We start from the raw sequence: 20,876 nt of genomic DNA, 5'->3' as shown, positions 1-20,876 counted from the left end.
TTACTAACAAACACAACACTATCCCATGCTCTGTGTCTAATGATACTGATACCACAGACACTTAATAACTAACCCAAAACAATAAACATCACATTCTGTATTCATTTCCTGTTTCCCATGCTCCTTGTTAAAAACATTTTACTATTACACTGTAAACCCAAAGCTATTTCCAACTCAAATACTTCTAGTAAGTTGAACTCAAAGTCACTGTTACTTAAATGTTTGTGATACTGACTCAAAACTAAATGAGAAGTCACACCAACAATTTAAAAAAAAAAGTTATGATAACGAATGAACTTTTTCCCAGTATGCTCTACTGCAGGTAGATTCTTTGAAAAAAAGATATACTGTATATCTGTGTTTTTGCATGTGGTGATTGATTTTATGTTACCCAAAGATAAATAACATACATTTTTAAACTAATCCAATCATTTAGTTAGACTTTTTGCAACTGTTATTGAAATGGTTATTCCAGTTTAAATGGTTTAGGTAGTCTCCTCCCACTGTTCCTGACCCTGGCAGACATTATGAATGCAGGCTGCTGGTGGATACACATTTAAGCTGTTGGATATCCCCACTCTGGATGGATTCTAATAGGAATTACACATCACTTTGCAAGGCAGAATAATGTGACTTGCAGGTAGGGTTGCAAAGTTCTGTTACTACCGAGATTTCTGGAAAATCTGGGAAATGTAAGATTCCTGGAAATCCTCCTTTTTTTGAAAATCTGGGAATTTTGGGAAAGCTACTGGAATTTAGCAACCCTACTTGCAGACCTAATGTGGCCTGCAAACCATGAATTTCAGACCACTGTAATCGAGTTAAGCTAAGCCTCAAAATAAGACTTTATGAGATATGTAATGTATTGTCATAAAGAGTTGAATTATAATGATAACATTTGCCTATAGGACTCACTTGGTGAAGGCCACAGGACTGAAAATTAACAAATTCAACAACCATGTCTCTGTCACTAACAAATACAGCCATGGGTAGTAACTCCACAATTCATTCAAAAAGGCAAGGCCCACTGGGAAATTATATTGGAGGGGTGGCTTATTGGGGGGCGTTAATAAAGAATATCAAGCTGATACAACTCAAATCTGGACCCCTGGCCTACAGGGTCACAGTGACTATCGGTTTCAGTAATGAATATAAAATCACTTTATGTTACTGTACTCAGAAATATTTAGTGCAACAGGTTTCCTCAAAAAATGTGAGTAATGACAGCACATTGGCGTTTACAGTGGGGGAAGAGGGGAGACCAGGCACATTTTTGCTAATTCATAAAAGCAGAAATACCTTATTTACATACCTATTCAGACTCTTTGCTATGACACTCAATATTGAGCTCAAGTGCATCCTGTGTCCATTGAACATCCTTGAGATGTTTCTACAACTTGATTACCACCTGTGGTAAATTCAATTGATTGGACATGATTTGGAAAGGCAGACACCTGTCTATATAAGGCCCCAGAGTTGACAGTGCATGTCAGAGCAAAAACCAAGCCATGAGGTTGAAGGAATGGTCCATAGAAGGGTACCAAAACATTTCTGCAGCATTGAAGGTCCCCAAGAGCACAATGGTTTCCATCAATCTTAAATGGAAGAAGATGGTAACCACCAAGACTCTTCCTAGAGCTGGCCGCCAGGCCAAACTGAGCAATCGGAGGAGAAGGGCCTTGGTCAGGGAGGTGACCAAGAACCCGATTGTCACTCTGACAGAGCTCCAGAGTTCCTTTGTGGAGAACCTTCCAGAAGGACAACCATCTCTGCAGCACTCCACCAATCAGGCCTTTATGGTAGAGTGGCCAAACGGAAGCCACTCTTCAGAAAAAGGCACGACCGCCCTCTTGGAGTTTGCCAAAAGGCACCTAAAGGACTCTCAGACCATGAGGAACAAGATTCTCCGGTCTGATGAAACCAAGATTGAACTCTTTGGCCTTAATACCAAGTGTCATGTCTGGAGGAAACCTGGCAACATCCCTATGGTGAAGCATGGTGGTGGCAGCATCATGCTGCGGGCATGTTTTTCAGCGGCAGGGACTGGGAGACTTGTCAGGGTTGAGTAAAAGAAGAACTGAGCAAAGTAGAGAGAGATCCTTGATGAAAACCCACTCAGGACCTCAGACTGGGGTGAAGGTTCATCTTTCAACAGGACAAAAACCCTAAGCACACAGCCAAGACAATGCAGGAGTGGCTTTGGGACAGGTCTCTGAAGGTCCTTGAGTGGACCAGCCAGAGCCTGGACTTGAACCTAATCGAACATCTCTGGAAAGACCTGAAAATAGCTGTGCAGCAACGCTCCCCATCCAACCTGAGAGCTTGAGAGGATCTGCAGAGAAGAATGGGAGAAACTCCCCAAATACAGGTGTGCCAAGCTTGTAGGGTCATAGCCAAGAAGACTCGAGGCTGTAATCACTGCCAAAAGTGCTTCATCAAAGTCCTGAGTAAAAGGGTCTGAATACTTATGTACTTAAATTTTCTATTCTTTATAACAAAAACTGTTTTTGCTTTGTCATTATGGAGCATTGTGTGTAGACTGATGAGGGAAAAAACAATATAATCAATTTTAGAGTTAGGCTGTAACGTAACAAAATGTGGAAAAAGTCAGGGGTCTGAAATACTTTCCGAATTCAACTGTGCTGTGATGTTTCACAAAAGTTCAGAACCTTTTTTATTCTCATAGTTTCTACGGATTTGTAATTAAATATGATTTTTATTTTGCTAAAAGTTTTGTTATATTATTGATCGACTGGCTATGAGTAAAAGGAAACTTACAGTTACATTTGAGTAATGATAATTCATAGTTTCTAAGTAAGGTGGACTGCTAAACTCAAACATTTCAAGTACTTATTAAATTACTTTGACTTATAAAGATGATGTCGTGTTCACTTCACCATATTGATTTATTTGAACCAGTGGTTTATATGTATAGAGAAATCAAAATAATTAAATCAGGATCCTCATTTTTTAAATTATTTTTTACCCCCTTTTTCTCCCCAATTTCTTGGTATCCATTTGTTAGCAGTTACTGTCTTGTCTCATCGCTGCAACTCCCGTACGGACTCGGGATTCCTCATAAGTTTTGAGTAGCTAGAACTTATCCGGTTTTACCTAGTGTAGTTGTTATGACATCAATGTTATCTAGCCATATACGACAGCAATGGTGCACATGGTGTCTGTACTACTATGCATGTATAGGCAAGGATATACCTTTGCCTACAGTTTGCTATACACATTATGAACAATCCCCCCCCCCCCCCCCCCCCACCTACTACCATACCGCGTTCAAAGGCACTTAAATCTTTTGTCTTGCCCATTCTCCCCCTGAATGGCACACATACACAATGTCTCAATTGTCTGAAGGCCTAAAAATCCTTCCATAATTTATCTCCTCCCCTTCATCTACACTGATTCAAGTGGATTTAACAAGTGACATCAATAAGGGTCCATAGCTTTCACCTGGTCAGTATGTCATGGAAAGAGCCGTGTATATGGCATATGCTAGATGTTATGAATGTAATGTTCTGTATATCATTGGTTTAAATACCTGGCTATTTTAACGTATAACTGAAGACCTTTCCAGCCTAAACATCTGTCAAAATGATTTGTAAACCTTTTCACTTCAACTCTTCTCCGATGTCAAGAAACTATCACTTGAAAGTGACAAGGTGAAAAATACATTGCCAGCACTTGCTTACTTTGGTGTGTATGTGAGTGAGTGTGTGCAAGTGTCTCTAACTGTGAAGTGCCTAAGCTTGTGCCAAAGTGCTCACCTCCACAGATATACAGACAGACGTGCAGGCAGACACTGTGTTTACACAGACCCATGGCCTGATAATGGACGCCCAAACATAGCCTTTTAAGGTCCCCTCTCATTTCTCCCCATCTCCTTAAATCATCTAGGCAGGAAGCGTGAGGAGGGTGAGGGGGGGCCTCCCTCTCTCTCTCCTCTTTTCTTTCTCCCTCTTCTGCCTGCTCTCTGTGTCTACCACAGAGGATGAATCAGATGTTGATGAAGCTCAGCCCTCTCTAGTACCTCTGAGCTCTCTCTCTCTCTCAGAATTCAGAGGCAAAGAACAAAGAAACAAATGAATGTCACAGTAGAGGCTAATTGAATAGTCATGGTAAACATTCACGTGGGCCTTACTTTGTAACACATGCATATACATTGAGACATTATGATCAGAGTAGTATTTGACAACTTATGGAAGCAACTTTGTGCATCCCTGTCTAACTAAACCATCCAGAGGATAAATTATTACTGTGATCGATTGTGCTAATGCCTAAGCGACAGTCAAATAAGCTGTGAAATCAAAGGCTGTCAATGCGTCTCTTACATAATAAACTGTTTACTTTAAGCATATTTCTAGTTTTGGGGGCCCGTCTTGTTTGGACTTGAAAGTACATGCCCCATCTTCCCCATGGTAGGTCAATGTGCTGTGTTTCTCATCCTATCCCAGATCCAGGACAGCAGAGCCCTGCCCCCATGCCTGATCCCACAACGCTCCCTCAGATGCCTTCCATAAACACAGGATTCCCAGCACTTTGGTAATTTGGGTTGGGTGGATTTCTCAAGACGGAGAGAGAATTTCTGAGAAAGGATGAATCTCTTATCACAATGGGCCAAAGAAGGTTGTGTGTGTGTGTGTGTGTGTGTGTGTCTGCGCATTGGCTTGTGTGTAGGTTAGATAGTGAATTGTAAATTATTTTTTAGAATAGCCAGAAAATAAAACAAAGATGATGAAGAACTATAATTTACTTAAAAACACTACAGATGAATAATACACTATCTTGGGCTCCCGAGTGGTGCAGCGGTCTAAGGCACTGCATCTCAGTGCTAGAGGCGTCACTGCAGACCCTGGTTCGATTCCAGGCTGTATCACAACCGGCCGTGATTGGGATTCCCATAGGGCGGCGCACAATTGGCCCAGCGTCGTCCGGGTTAGGGTTTGGCCAGGGTAGGCCGTCATTGTAATTAAGAATTTGTTCTAAACTGACCGGCCTAGTTAGATAAAGGTTAAAGAAAAATAATACAACAATAATGGACTTAAAACACTACAGATGAATAATACACTATTAACAAGAACTATAATGGACTTAAAAACACTACAGACGAATAATAAACTTACTGATTTACGACTGACTTTCTTACACAGGGGGTGAAGTTCCTTCTTATGCTCATACGGCTCATGGATAAACAGAATTGAGCAATAATTGGGCAATTTCTTCAGCCAGGTGTCAAAGGTTGTGAATGTGCATCAAACATGCACACAATTAAATAAGAGAAGGAATTAGCAATATGTAAGAGGCAAAGAACAGTGGGCATTAAATTGACTAGATAAATCAGAGATTTCAAAAAGACAATCTAGCATCTTTTTTGAGGAGTCATATAAGCCCAGCAGGAAAAGCATTTTACAACCCAGGGAGGAAGTTATAAAACAACTGAAGCATTCCCAGAATGCTGAGAGAGAGAGAGAGAGAGATGGAATCATGAACGTGAGGGTGTAGCTACGGAAAAATTGCTTGAGCTGCTATAGCATCCAAAGGATGGTAAGACAAAGTATGGAGATAACCTCACCCACCCATATAGACAGTATAGAAGAGAACCAAACAACCTCTGTGGTATTGTGTGTGTGTTCCTGAGAGTGAGAGGGAGAGAGAGAATACAGTATGTAGGTGTGTGTATGATCAGGCCAGGGTTTTCTGTCTGTCCTCCTTTGAGCATCTGGAAAGAGGTCTTTGTCATTCTCTGAGGACTTAACCCCTTGTTTCCCCTCCCACCCTGGTGTACATGTGAGATGGACCCTGGGAACGGGGGTCCCCTGGGGAGGAAGAGCCAGGGTCATTACAGGGTCATGTGAAAAGGCTCTGTGGTTTGATGGCTTCCAGACGGTTTCCTCTCCCTCCCTCACAGTCTCCATCTCCCATCCCCTCATTTTAATCAATCAATCTATCTATACCATCCATCCATGTACTAATATGGCATTCTGCATTAATACACAGATATGGTGGAAAATACCATTGTTTTTCCAAAGACAAGTCTACCAGAAATGACTGGTTGTATAAATAGGTTAAGGGCGGGGGGGGGGGGGGGGGTGTTGTGTTCACATTTCCCTTTTCATACCCTGATGAAAGATAACTTCATGTCGGAAGACGCTACAGCGTTGCATTCATTTGTGTACACATTTTGTAGACTGTCACAATGTTAATGAATATCATCCTTGTTTATAGAACCGTCTGCTTATGACACTGAAGCGGTGTGTGGAGGCATCGGTCGTTCTGTTGCGTAGCTGCCTAATATCAACCACCTAACCGACACGATGAAGTGCTGCATTAAATCAGGATCACGCCACTGATTTATAGGAAACAGCTAAACACCAGGCCTGTATCAAAGTTAAAGCAGCAAAAGAGGAAAACAACAGATACATCTTGAACTAAATTTAGACAGTTAATAGAATTGCTAGGCATGTTGAGGTAATATAAAGCAGACAACACATTATTTTTAGTTTCCATGGTGATTAGATTCAGGCTGTATTGCTAGCCACTTGTTGTGAAGGAACTGAGTAATAGAACAGTCCCACCAGTAGAAAGTGTCTGCCATTGTTCAGGTAATAGTACTTTATTATATTTATTTATTATATTAATCAGCCCTCAACCTTGACCTCTTTCACTCTCCTTCATGTAAACACACACATATTGAAATAGCAGAGGTGAAAAGTGACCACATTGTTTCCAACAGAGACTGTAAATGCTGCTTGTCTAGCCTGACAGGATTACAACTTCAGTTATACCTCCATCCTGACAGGATTACAACTTCAGTTATACCTCCATCCTGACAGGATTACAACTTCAGTTATACCTCCACCCTGACAGGATTACAACTTCAGTTATACCTCCACCCTGACAGGATTACAACTTCAGTTATACCTCCACCCTGACAGGATTACAACTTCAGTTATACCTCCACCCTGACAGGATTACAACTTCAGTTATACCTCCAACCTGACAGGATTACAACCTCAGTTATACTTCCACCCTGACATGATTACAACTTCAGTTATAGCTCCACCCTGACAGGATTACAACTTCAGTTATACCTCCATCCTGACATGATTACAACTTCAGTTATACCTCCATCCTGACATGATTACAACTTCAGTTATACCTCCATCCTGACATGATTACAACTTCAGTTATACCTCCACCCTGACAGGATTACAACTTCAGTTATACCTCCACCCTGACAGGATTACAACTTCAGTTATACCTCCATCCTGACATGATTACAACTTCAGTTATACCTCCATCCTGACAGGATTACAACTTCAGTTATACCTCCATCCTGACATGATTACAACTTCAGTTATACCTCCACCCTGACAGGATTACAACTTCAGTTATACCTCCACCCTGACAGGATTACAACTTCAGTTATACCTCCATCCTGACATGATTACAACTTCAGTTATACCTCCATCCTGACAGGATTACAACTTCAGTTATACCTCCATCCTGACATGATTACAACTTCAGTTATACCTCCACCCTGACATGATTACAACTTCAGTTATAGCTCCACCCTGACATGATTACAACTTCAGTTATACCTCCAACCTGACATGATTACAACTTCAGTTATAACTCCACCCTGACATGATTACAACTTCAGTTATACCTCCATCCTGACAGGATTACAACTTCAGTTATACCTCCACCCTGACATGATTACAACTTCAGTTATAGCTCCACCCTGACATGATTACAACTTCAGTTATAGCTCCACCCTGACATGATTACAGCTTCAGTTATACCTCCACCCTGACATGATTACAACTTCAGTTATAGCTCCACCCTGACAGGATTACAGCTTCAGTTATACCTCCATCCTGACAGGATTACAACTTCAGTTATACCTCCATCCTGACAGGATTACAACTTCAGTTATACCTCCACCCTGACAGGATTACAGCTTCAGTTATACCTCCAACCTGACAGGAATACAACTTCAGTTATACCTCCACCCTGACAGGATTACAACTTCAGTTATACCTCCAACCTGACAGGAATACAACTTCAGTTATACCTCCACCCTGACATGATTACAACTTCAGTTATACCTCCACCCTGACAGGATTACAACTTTAGTTATACCTCCACCCTGACAGGATTACAACTTCAGTTATACCTCCAACCTGACAGGAATACAACTTCAGTTATACCTCCACCCTGACAGGATTACAACTTCAGTTATACCTCCACCCTGACAGGATTACAACTTCAGTTATACCTCCACCCTGACATGATTACAACTTCAGTTATACCTCCACCCTGACATGATTACAACTTCAGTTATACCTCCAACCTGACAGGATTACAACTTCAGTTATACCTCCAACCTGACAGGATTACAACTTCAGTTATACCTCCAACCTGACAGGATTACAACTTCAGTTATACCTCCAACCTGACAGGATTACAACCTAATGCACTCCCGCCCGCACTAACTCAGTAAACCATTGTCTTGCTGACAATGGCAGCAGCCTTAAGGTTGAAACCAACCAGTACGAAGAGTAACACTGGAGTGACACTGATTCTGTGTCCCAGTGAGAGTCATCATCTCGTTCATCAGCTCAGTGTCAGTTTAACCTGCTTTCTGTCATCATGACACACTGACACAACAGACATGTCATCGTGGCGCGACCACAGACGCGCCTTGACCATACAATATTTTGTTATTTGAGGTTTTTTTCATACAGTATGTGTTTTAGAAATGAAAGCACTTTATGTATGTAATCCCCCATTTTAATATGTTTTTTCATAAGTATTTGGACAAATTCACTTATATTAATGAATTGTGAATAATGCTTAGTGAGAAAGTTATAGAGGAACAATGATCATACCCCCCCAAAATGCTAACCTCTCCTGTTATTTGTAATGGTGAGAGGTTTGCATGCTTTGAGGTGCATGCTCTTTGTGTGTTCAGAAACATTCTATTCTTATTTACAATAAAAGTTACTCCAAAATGACACAATACATTATTTACCATTCATTTATATTGAGCACAACATAACCCAAAATACATCTAATACAAACTGCGAATGCATCCAACAAGTGTGTAAAGTCACAAGCTTTATCTAGTAATTGTGTGCTAGGAATATGGGACCAAATACTAAACATTTGACTACTTTAATATACTGTAAATTAATTTAACCAAATACTTAAGACACATTCAAATGGGGGGATTAGATACAAAGTGCTTTAATTTCTAAACGGTATAATAGATATGTATGAAAATACTCTCAAATAAAAAGGTGACATTCTGTACTTTCTCCTCATACAAAACAATTCATCTCCAGTCTAGAATGCTGGAGTATAGAGCCAAATATAAAGTTTTAGCTTCACTCTCCAAATAAATACGGTACGTAGGGGGGGGTGTATGTAAGGCTGTGTAGCAGAGGCAGACTTACCTTTGTGCTGCTGTCTTTTGCCTGTGGCCCTGGTCCTTGGTGGCTCCTGTGTTGCTGTCTGTCCTAGACTTGGCCCGGTGACTGACGCTGAGTGGTGAGGCCTGGGTGGGGGTGGGAGGTGGAAGTGGGAGGTGTTGGGGAGCTTCCCAACACTGCTACCATGGCCGATGTGTGAGCCCAACTGGTTGAAGGGGGTTCCCGGTACAAGGCTTGGGGAGCACAGACTTTTCTTTGACCTTATATGAGGCGAGGGGCAGGCACCTATGAGGGAAAGCCCCCAGAGCTCTGTGATTTGCTAGCGTGAGGGCCCCGTAACCTCAGCCTATGACCTGCAATGTCTGAGAAGGAGATCTACGGGGGAGGGAGGGGGCAAGGTGGAGGGGGGGCTTGTCTCCCTTGCAAAGGAAGCCGCATTTGACAATTTTCATATTTCTTCTAAATTTGGAGTTTTCTGCCTGTACTGTAGGCTTGGCCGCCCACTCCAGAGTTCCATGTGGAAACCATTAAGGAGGAGAGAGGGATCCTTGCCATTCCTGCCTGCTCTAGCCTGGTCGAGTCAGGTCTGGGAACATGAGTACAGCGCTCAGACACAGCTATTTGGAATAATTATCTTCCTTTCAAAAAGGCTGACTGCCCCATATGGGATAGCATTCGCTGAATGTAAGCTGGGAATCATATATTGAAAGGTCAGGGGGAAAAAGAGGAGGGAATACCAGAGAACAGAGGGAAAATAAGTTTGTTTGCTTTTAGAAAGGAGGGAGAATAATGGGGATGGAGGTAGTGAATTTTTCATAGCTAACCATCAGGGTGACTGTAAAGAGAGCTCACTAGAGCATGGAAGTGTTCGATGAATACATTTTATGAGAGCCAACCACATGCACTGAAAAACACAGCTAGGTCTGGCTCATGTCAAATGATGGTGGGAAGGAGTCAGAGCACTATGGGAGGGAGAGCAACAGGAAGTGTGACGGGCCAACAGATCAGCTCATCAAGGTAATTGGCTACATATCCTGTGGCCGAGAGAGAGAAACATGCCAAAGCAGCTGGTGCCAATCCAACATGAGAAGACTGGCAATCATCTTCCAACTGCTGTCACAGTTTGCAGGGGAGACCGTGGTGAGGAGCAAGTTAGGAAACTACTGGTGACGTTAGCCCTCAGCCCAGACGTTAGCCCTCACCACAGACGTTAGCCCTCACCACAGACGTTAGCCCTCACCACAGACGTTAGCCCTCACCACAGACGTTAGCCCTCAGCCCAGACGTTAGCCCTCAGCCCAGACGTTAGCCCTCACCACAGACGTTAGCCCTCACCACAGACGTTAGCCCTCAGCCCAGACGTTAGCCCTCAGCCCAGACGTTAGCCCTCACCACAGACGTTAGCCCTCACCACAGACGTTAGCCCTCACCACAAACGTTAGCCCTCACCACAGACGTTAGCCCTCAGCCCAGACGTTAGCCCTCACCACAGACGTTAGCCCTCACCACAGACGTTAGCCCTCACCACAGACGTTAGCCCTCACCACAGACGTTAGCCCTCAGGAACATTTAGATACACTGCCTTCAGAAAGTATTCACACCCCTCGACTTTTTCACATGTTGAATTTAAAATGGATTCAATTGAGATTTGTTTGTCAGTGGCCTACACACAATATCCCATAATGTCAAAGTGACATTTTTTAACCCCTTCGTTATGGTAAGCCTAAATAAGTCCAGGAGTAAAAATCAGCTGAACAAGTCACAATAAGTTACATGGACTACCTCATCTTTGAATGACTACCTCATCTCTGTACCCCACACAAACAATTATCTGTAAGGTCCCTCAGCCGAGCAGTGCATTTTAAATACAGATTCAACCAAAGACCAGGTAGGTTTTCCAATGCCTCACAAAGAAGGGCACCTATAGGTAGCGTAGCCTAGTGGTTAGAGCGTTGGACTAGTAACCAGAAGGTTGCGAGTTCAAACCCCCGAGCTGACAAGGTACAAATCTGTCGTTCTGCCCCTGAACAGGCAGTTAACCCACTGTCCCCAGGCCGTCATTGAAAATAAGAATGTGTTCTTAACTGACTTGCCTGGTTAAATAAAGGTAAAATGTAATTATTATTATTATTTTTTTAAAGATGGGTTAAAATAAAATAAAACACAGGCATCGAATATCCCTTTGTGAAATGTATTAAATCACACTTTGGATGGTGTATCAATCAATACACCCAGTCACTACAAAGATACAGCCGTCCTTCCTAACTCAGTTGCCGGAGAGGAAGGAAATTGCTCAGTTATTTCACCATGAGGCCAATGAGGACTTTAAAACAGTTATAGAGTTTAATGGCTGTGATAGTTTTCTCCTGAGGATGCATCAACAACATTGTTGTTACTCCACAAAACTAACTTAATTGACAAAGTGAAAAGAAGAAAGCCTTTACAGAATAAAAATATTCCCGAAAATACATAATGTTTGCAACAAGGCACTAAATTAATGCTGCAAAACATGTTGCAAACCAATTAACTTTTTGGCCTGAATACAAAGTCTTATGTTTGGGGCAAATCCAATACAACACACTACTGAGTACCATTCTCCATATTTTCAAGTATGTTGGTGGCTGCATCATGTTATGGGTATGCTTATATCTTTAAGGACTGGGGAGGCTTTCAGGATAAAAAAGAAACGGAATGGAGCTAAGCACAGGCAAAATCCTAGAGGAAAACCTGGTTCAGTCTGCTTTCCACCAGTCACTGGGAGATTAATTCACCTTTCAGCAGGACAATAACCTAAAACACAAGGCCAAATCTACACTGAAGTTGCTAACCAAGACAGTGAATGTTCCTGAGTGGCCGAATTACAGTTCTGACTTAAATCTACTTGAAAATCTATGGCAAGACCTGAAAATGGTTGTCTAGCAATGATCACCAACGTTTAAGTAAATTAGATATTTCTGTATTTCATCTTCAATAAATTAGCAAACATTTCTAAAAACATGTTTTCACTTCATCATTATTGGGTATAATTTTTTTAATCCATTTTCATTTATTTTCTCCTCACAACATGTGGAATAAGTCAAGGGGTATGAATACTTTGAAGGCACTGTATGTCTTTAACACTATCATACATTGTGGTGATCAGACATTCTGCTCACCAAGCCGAGTCAGCTAAGAAGATTCATCAGAGTATTCATTCATTAAAAATGCACTCCAGGATCTTAAGCATAACATGTTTGTAACATATAGTATGAATTAGAATAACTGTGTCTCGTGAGCACCACTTTCAAAACTACTGGCTGAAATTATACAAAAGATTATACGCATTTTTAAAAAAACGGGACACAAAGCCATAACCTTGTGGCTCATACTGTACGCCTACAGCTGTGGGGATCCAACACACAGAATGGACTGGGATCTCCTGGGGGTGGGGGGAGCGCCCTGCCATGTCTGTGAAATGTCATTCATTCTGTGTCAGCCACCCCTCACCCCTTGACCCGTACCCCTCATCCTCCAGACTCTCAAAGCCTAGATGCTGCTGTTGCTTCCTGAGGTACTGCCTGGCTGGAAAAGACTACATTCAGACAGAGAGGGGAAGGCATTGAAGGGTTTGCACCATGGCTGGGCGGGGCAGAACCTTCATTAGGGTTGTGCAGAAATCTAGGGTCACCCCCAGCCCTGTTCCCTCCCTCCCGGAGAGGCCTTAAAAAGGCAATGTTAGGAGAAGCTCCTCTGTTTACATCTGGAGAAACGAGGGCTATTAAAGACTGCAGCCAACCAGTGCCTCATGGCTTGGCAGCTCCCAACCCTAATAGCCCAGCCGATAGGGCCCTTTTTTCTTCTTGTAAATTGCAGGCTTCATGTGTGTACACTTTTTCCCTCATATGGAGAGGACCCATGACTTATGGGCTTCCTCCTAAGTAGTTGTATATATTGTGTCTTGCTCTATAGCGTAGTGATTTTACCCAAGAATAGACATGACTTTTATGTTCAAATATATTTTATGCATCCATCTTCCTCCAGAGCCCCAAATGTGTGCTCCTGTGTTCTTTTTTTGTTCTTTCTCTGAACTGAGCGAAGAACCAAGAATTGATGGATATGTTAAGAGAACATTGTTGAAATAGAGACCCACCATGGAAAATGAATTGTTATAGAAACCAAAGGGGTGATACATTATCAACTTTACTCAGACTGTGGCTTCACATTATACATCTTGTTTAGATTGGATGAGGAATGATTCTATGGCAGCATAAATATACAGAGATAAATACAAGCAGCAGTGTACACAAACATTCACCTATCAAAACATGTGCAAAATCTCTGTCTTTTGACCCCGTTGTCCATCCACCACCTCTAAACTCAGATTTGTGGTGAGTTGCCAGTTTCTATCTCTCAAACTGCTATCTTGCAGCACTCAGTTATGTGTCTAGATTGGAGTCTGATAGTCTAGGATAGGGTGCAGAGGCACAAGACAAGACACAACAAATAGTATGTTTCTCAGTTTTCTTTCATTTGAACTCCCTGGAGAGATATTTGGTGGCAGTGGGATTCTAGGTCATTAATAGGGACTTATCTATTCGTCTAGGTCTAGAGTTGTTAATGACTTGAATGCCTTTAGCATTATGTAATACCCCTGGGTCTAGAGTTGTTGCCACATGCAACACAAATGCGTAAAACACACACAAACCAATGGGAATTCCCACTAAGTCCCACATTCACTGTCTCAATGGATGTCACCAACCAACCCCATCTAGAAGCAATAGCAGTCTGTTGTTATTGGAGGGACTGACGCTAAACAATGTGGGCAATGGGAGAAAGAAACTTAAATGCAGAAGACACATTTCAGTTGAATGCTTTCAGTTGTATCCCCTTTCCTTTACTATTATATAGCACAGTATAGGTTGACAAGAGGCAGATGTGTCTCTGCTCTCAAAGACATACACTATATACATACAAAACTATGTGGCCACACCTTCAAATAGTGGGTTTGTTCATTTTAGCCATAACCGTTGCTGACAGGTATATAAAATTGAGCACACAGCTATACAATCTCCATAGACAAACACTGGCAGTAGAATGGCCTCACGGAAGAGCTCAGTAACTTTTAATGTGGACCGTCATAGGATGCTCTTTCAACAAGTCAGTTTGTCAAATTTCTGCCCTGCTAGAGCTGCCCCGGTCAACTGGTGTTATTGTGAAGTGGAAACATCTAGGAGCAACAACGGCTAAGCCACGAAGTGGTAGGCCACATAAGCTCACAGAACGGGACTGCCGAGTGTTGAAGCCCGTAGATTGTAAAAATCTTTTGCCCTCAGTTGCAACACTCACTACCAAGTTCCAAACTGCCTCGAAGCAACATCAACACAATAACTGTTCGTCAGGGAGCTTCATGAAATGGGTTTCAGTGGCAGAGCAGCCACACACAAGCTTTAGATCACCATGCATAATGCCAAGCGTCAGTTGGACTGGTGTAAAGCTCGCCACCATTGGACTCTGGAGCAGTGGAAATGCGTTCTCTGGAGTGATGAATCATGCTTCACCGTCTGGCAGTCCGGCGGGGGAATCTGGGTTTGGCGGATGCCAGGAGAAGTCTACCTGCCCAAATGTATAGTGCCAACTGTAAAGTTAGGTGGAGGAGAAATAACGGTCTGGGGCTGTTTTTCATGGTTCAGGCTAGGCTCCTTAGTTCCAGCGAAGGGAAATATTTTTGTGTGAAAGAACATGACTGGCCTGCACAGAGCCCTGACCTCAACCCCATCGAACACCTTTGGGATGAATTGGAATGCTGACTGCGAGCCAGGCCTAACGTCAGTGCTCGACCTCACTAATGCTCCGCAGCAATGTTCCAACATCTATTGGAAAGCCTTCCCAGAAGAGTGGAGGCTGTTATAGAAGGAATGGGGGGACCAACTCCTCCCTCACTCCATCTTCCTCCCTGCCTGCTTGCCTCCCTGCCTGCCTCCCTCCCTACCAGCTTGGGAGACCTACCTGCCAGCCTGGGGGACCTGCCTACTGGCTTGGCTTCTGTCATCCCTTTCCCGGTCAGGCAGGCAAGGAGTCAGGCTGGCAGGCACGGAGGCAGATAGGCAGGGAGGTAGAGAGGCAGGGAGGCCTCCCTGACTGCATGACTGGGGTGCCTGCCTGCCTGCCTGGGGGACCTGCCAACCTGCCTGCTTGGGGGACTTACCTGCCTCCTAGCCTCCCTGACTGCGGTGCCTGCCTACTTGGGAGGCCTGCCTGCCTACCTGGGGGACTTGCCTGGGGGACCTGCCGACCTACCTGGGGGACCTGTCTGCCTGCCTGCCTGGTGGACCTGCCTGCCTGCCTCCCTCCTGCCACCCTGGCTGCATGCCTGGGGGACCTGCTTACCTCTCTCCCTCCCTCCTGCCTGCCAGCCTATCTGCCTCTGTGCCTGCCAGCCTGACTCCCTGCCTGACTGACCGGGAGAGGGATGACAGAAACCATACAGCCTGGCAGCAGGATAAACTGTAGCAGGAGGAGAGGAGAGGAGCACATATCCTATTTGGCTACAGTCAGAACTCTGGATGTATGAGGGAGACAAATAGAGGGATAGGAAGGTAAATGGATGGGGGTGAAGGGTGGAGTCGTGAACTTAGCAGCCATTTATGGAACCGAACGGATCCCTCAATTTAGGAGTCTTGAGTCTTCCCATTGCTGCTGGGACAAATAGATGACAGGGCTATATAAGGAAGTGGCTTTCAGAATCAGCACTGGCTGCCCTCGTTCGTTAGCTCTCTTGCCAGCCGAGCACTTCAGCGGCCTGCTGTATTGCACAACCACCGGTGTGTTCCAAAGATATAAGAAAAAGAGATAATTAGATCATTTCATTACAGTTAGCTTGATTTTCTTGCAGCCAGTCAGATCAATTACAGCGAAACAATCTGGGGAGAGAAGATTGTTTTTACTAACTAACAAACAGGGAGCACAAAACAGTTTAATTAGCTGGACTGGGATTCAGAAGCGAAACTACGGGTCTCAGCTATAAAACGACAGTCACAGAGGCTGGAACCGTTACTGGTTTGAGTCACCACACTGAATCCCCCCTCTTTCAACAATCTACATCACACAGATAGTGAGCCTGTTAGCCATTCAAATGAAATATAGCCTTGCCTGGCTCCAACATAGCTTGCCTGTTTTGGTCATATTGATTGAAAAGACTGAAAAGATCTAGCGTCCTACACTCCGCTCCGTCTATAGACGTCTGCAAAGTACCAACTATAGGAAATTATGTTTATGCGTCATGAACACAGTTAGGAGTCATTACACAACTGTGGTCAATTATAAAACACAGATTTGTTCTGGTGGAAATCAAGATATGGATGTTGGGGCTGAGCACGCTAACATAGATAACAATAACAGCCTAGGGTTGAGAAGGAGGAGGATCTTGCCAGATGTTTTTGCATCCGAAATGGTACCCTATTCCCTACATAGTGCACTACTTATGGGGAATAGGGTGCCATTTTGGGACGTAAATATTCAAATCATGTGTGTGGGGAATGTAGTTTTCCACAGACACAGGCAGCTTTGGAAACATCAACAGGAAAGAGTCAGGCTGTGAGGCTTGGTAATTAGGAGGGTGGGCATAGGCACCAGATCCTGCTCAGGGACAGATTTTCCTTTTAATCAAAGTGGAAGAGGCAAAGCAAGAGGGATAACTGGGCCCCAAAAATCTGTCTTCTCCAGCAGGGGGGCGTTTTCTAGTTTTTGTATGGACATCAATGAGTGTCAAATTTGGTTAACAAAAAATGTTAGGGCATATGTGCTACATGTGGCTTATTTGATCGTATAGAAGTTTCGTAATGCTTAGGTTGTGTACTGATATGACGATTTTGAGCAATTTTGAGAAAAAAAACACTTTCTCTGACTTGTGCCTGATCGACACTAGTTACCACAGCCACAAAGTCAAACACCCTGCTTATTTCTACAATTCATCTTCTTAAAATGTGATTTTAAACCTAACCCTACCCACACTGGTAACCTTAAGCCTAATCTTAACCTTAAAGTAAAACCAAAAAGCACATTTTAGTTTTCATGAATTCTTCCGAACTGACTTTGTGGCTGTGGTAACCAGTGGCAACCGTTGGTCACACGGATATCTGCCCTCTCGGTCCCACCAGATCTAGCATTCTCCAATCTACCTTCCATTTTTGAAGACTTATTTTCATTGTTAGAGTGGCCACTTGAGTATCTGGTCAATATAATGGATAATCTGTGCTTTAATTCATCTGTAGGTTCACCCCTCCCCTCTCCTCTAATATGCAGTTTTAGCACAATTAAATAGTAGGGTGTTTTGTTAAACATTTTGCCGTACCAGACTTAATACACAACATTACCTAACACATCAATACTTAGATATTACATATTAAGTGGCATATTATTTTGATGTTAAAAATTCTTAAACCTTTTTCTGAAGTTGAAAGATAAACTAATTCTAGCCCTTACTGGGATTAGCCAAACTCTGTCACACAGACATACTGCAGGTCCAACATGCTATCTCCACAAATCTTCTCCTCTTCCTGCTTAGACTTAGTAGAAGGGGACATTACACACCTATTATGTGTCAGAATGTATAAACAGTGTGACAATGACTTACTCCAGACCAGACACACAACCTATATTACAGTACTTGTCTTGTGAGTCCACTTAAACTCCAGCAAGGAAATGGATTCTCCAGACGCAGGGCAGCATTACATAGTACACTGGCTAATTTGAAAGCTGGCAGTCTCATCTCCTCGTCTCCAGGTCTTTTAAGGGGTTCTACTAAGCTAATATATGGATAAGTGTTTAATTTAATAGTCAAGTCAGTTATTAACTTATTTACAATGACGGCATACAAAAAGGCAAAAGGCCTCCTGCAGGGAGGAGGGGGGCTGGGATTAAAAATACCAATAAATGAAATAGAAATATAGGACAAAAAAACACATCACGACAAGAGAGACAAGACTACATAAAGAGAGATCTAAGACAACAACATAGCATGGCAGCAACACACGACAACACAGCATGGAAGCAGCACAACATGGTACAAACATTATATTATTATTATTGGGCACAGACAACAGCACAAAGGGCAAGAAGGTAGAGACAACAATACATCACACAAAGCAGCCACAACTGTCAGTAAGAGTATCCATAATCGAGTCAAAGAATGTTTGTGGCTTGTGAATTTTAGGATCCCTGTAAGTATAAAAATATATATATTGAATTTGGTCTTAACTGCTAAAGCCCAAATAAACACCTTGAATAACACATTCATAAATAGCAAAACAAAGTTAAAAAATGTATCATAAGAAATAAGGTTTTGAAGTATCTGTCCTAAATCTAGGAGATATTGTCTGCCCTGGCGGTTGATGTGTGCATCTATGGTTCTGTTGTCTGTCCGTATCAGTACTGGGAGGAAGTGCCGGAGTCCAAGGTGAACTCCAGTACATTGACATGTTGTTCATGGTGCCGACCATACACCATGGAGCCCTGAATGCTTCAAGACTTCCCATCCCTGTACAGAAGTGTCTGTGATGAAAGTCACCCGGTTGCAAACTGCACCTAGGAGAACTCCACTGGGAATTTAAGTGCTAGGCACCACCATTGTATTGCTTTCCAGCAAGTCATTGAAATGTCCAGCTTTTTGTGTTGGTCCTTTCTGGGACATAGATTGTGTCTGTTGTACCAGTGCTGTATTAACCACATGTGGAGCTAGGAGCTTCTGACTCTCTAACGCCATCACCCGTTTTCTCAGTTTGAATGTTTAAAAGACAATTTGTTAAAGATTACCACTCTTTCTGGATAGTGTCGATCATGCACTTTATGAAAGTGCGAGGGGTGAGCAAAAGGCATAAGGGTAGAACAGGAAACTGAAAAACATGTTTTTCAACAGCAAATCAGGTATTTTGTGTGTGATGGGGATATGTAAGTATGCCACTGTGGTGAACCAATCACCTGGTTTTATTGGCTGAAGGATAGTTTTGATTGGCAGCATTTTGAAGTGCTGAAAGATGACGATTCAGGCATATTAGGTCCAGGATCGGACGGAGGCCTCCGCCCCTTTTTTGGCGCAATAAAATAGATTGATTGGAACCTGCTGTTTTGTTGCGTTCTACCTCTGACTACATGCTTTTCCAGGAACAAGGAGATTTCTGAGCAGAGTATTTGCTTTTGTTTTTAAAGGCACTCCTGAAGCGTGGGGGTTGCTGACAAATTGTACTGCGCAACCTTGCGTTAGAGATGCACAAAACACCCATTTGTTGGCCGTTGACTTTCTCCAGAGGAAACGATGTTGAGTCTTGGTCCAGGCTCTGCGTTCTATGGTGCAGAGGGGATGCGGCCTGCATATGGTGTCGCTTCTGCGCTCCACCTCTTCGGTATGGCTGAGAGGGTCTGTTCCTCCACAGCAGGTGCAGTGTGAGTCTGGGCCTGGTTTCTTGGCATCCCAGTTGGGGCCCTGCGATGGGATTAACGGTTTGCTGCTGAAGCATTCCAGGCTTTGGGATGAGGCGCCGAACCTCCATCTGTGCTTCCCTGTCCTCCTTAAGACACTTGGAGGTAGGGCGCTGCTGGGCCAAATGTCTGGCCTGGTGATATGGGTACACCTAGGAGTGGAACCTTCTTTGTCAGGGAGCTTGGACTGTGGTAACCATAGGTGGCACCGTGCTACACACAGTATTGCCAAACGTGATCATTGCCCTGAAGGAATTGGATGAGTAGGTCTGTAACTGTATACAGTTTGTTCGTTCATGGTCTCAGCATCCTAGTTTGCAGAGAGGCGGTCCCGCAGCTCCTTCTGATAGAAGTCCGGTATCGCTGCTGAATATCTAAGCCTAGCAGCTGAAGCAGTGCTGTCGTGCGTCCTGGGTAGGAAGCGATCAGATGTCCTGCATCGTTTGTTAGGCAGCTCTTGGCCTTAACTGTGAGAAGCAGGCAGAACAAGCAAAGCAAATGACTTGTCCACACGGGAGAAATGGACAAAATCATTCTCATCTGCACCAGGAACTGTAGCTAAGCGAGTGTGTATGTTTGGCATGGCAGGGGTTCGGTCATTTGGCGTGCTCCACGTGCATTGGAGCTCACTCACAAAGTATTTGAACAACAGGATGGACGTCTCAGTCTTTGAAGAACTGTATTAATCCAAACTTGGATGTGGACGCCAAGGCAGTAGGTGCATGCTCCACATTGAGGTTTTTGTTTACCCTCTCAAAGATTTCAGACATGGATCTTTTCTGGTCAACCGTCACCGCGGGTAGCTGTGGTGCATAGCATCATCATCATCAGATTGCAAAGAACTAGCGAGCTAACACAAGGATGGACATGCCCGACAAAAAGCAATCAAGTTAGCTAGTTGAAGAATTGTATAAAAGTAATCTGAAGGTGATTAATAGCAAACTCGTAATGTAAAACAAACGCGAGTGACGTAATAGA

General features: G+C 43.3%; 1 pseudogene; it reads right to left on the bottom strand.

Annotated features, from left to right (window-relative positions):
* The window catches only part of LOC135571681 (F-box only protein 38-like), a 51,143-nt pseudogene that overhangs the window by 5,641 nt on the left and 24,626 nt on the right, over positions 1–20,876 (bottom strand).

Source organism: Oncorhynchus nerka, linkage group LG5 (genome assembly GCF_034236695.1).
Source record: "Oncorhynchus nerka isolate Pitt River linkage group LG5, Oner_Uvic_2.0, whole genome shotgun sequence".
NCBI classification, from domain to species: Eukaryota; Metazoa; Chordata; class Actinopteri; order Salmoniformes; family Salmonidae; genus Oncorhynchus; species Oncorhynchus nerka.
The sequence above is the reverse complement of the archived record's forward strand: the minus strand, read 5'-3'. Positions and strand labels throughout refer to the sequence as shown.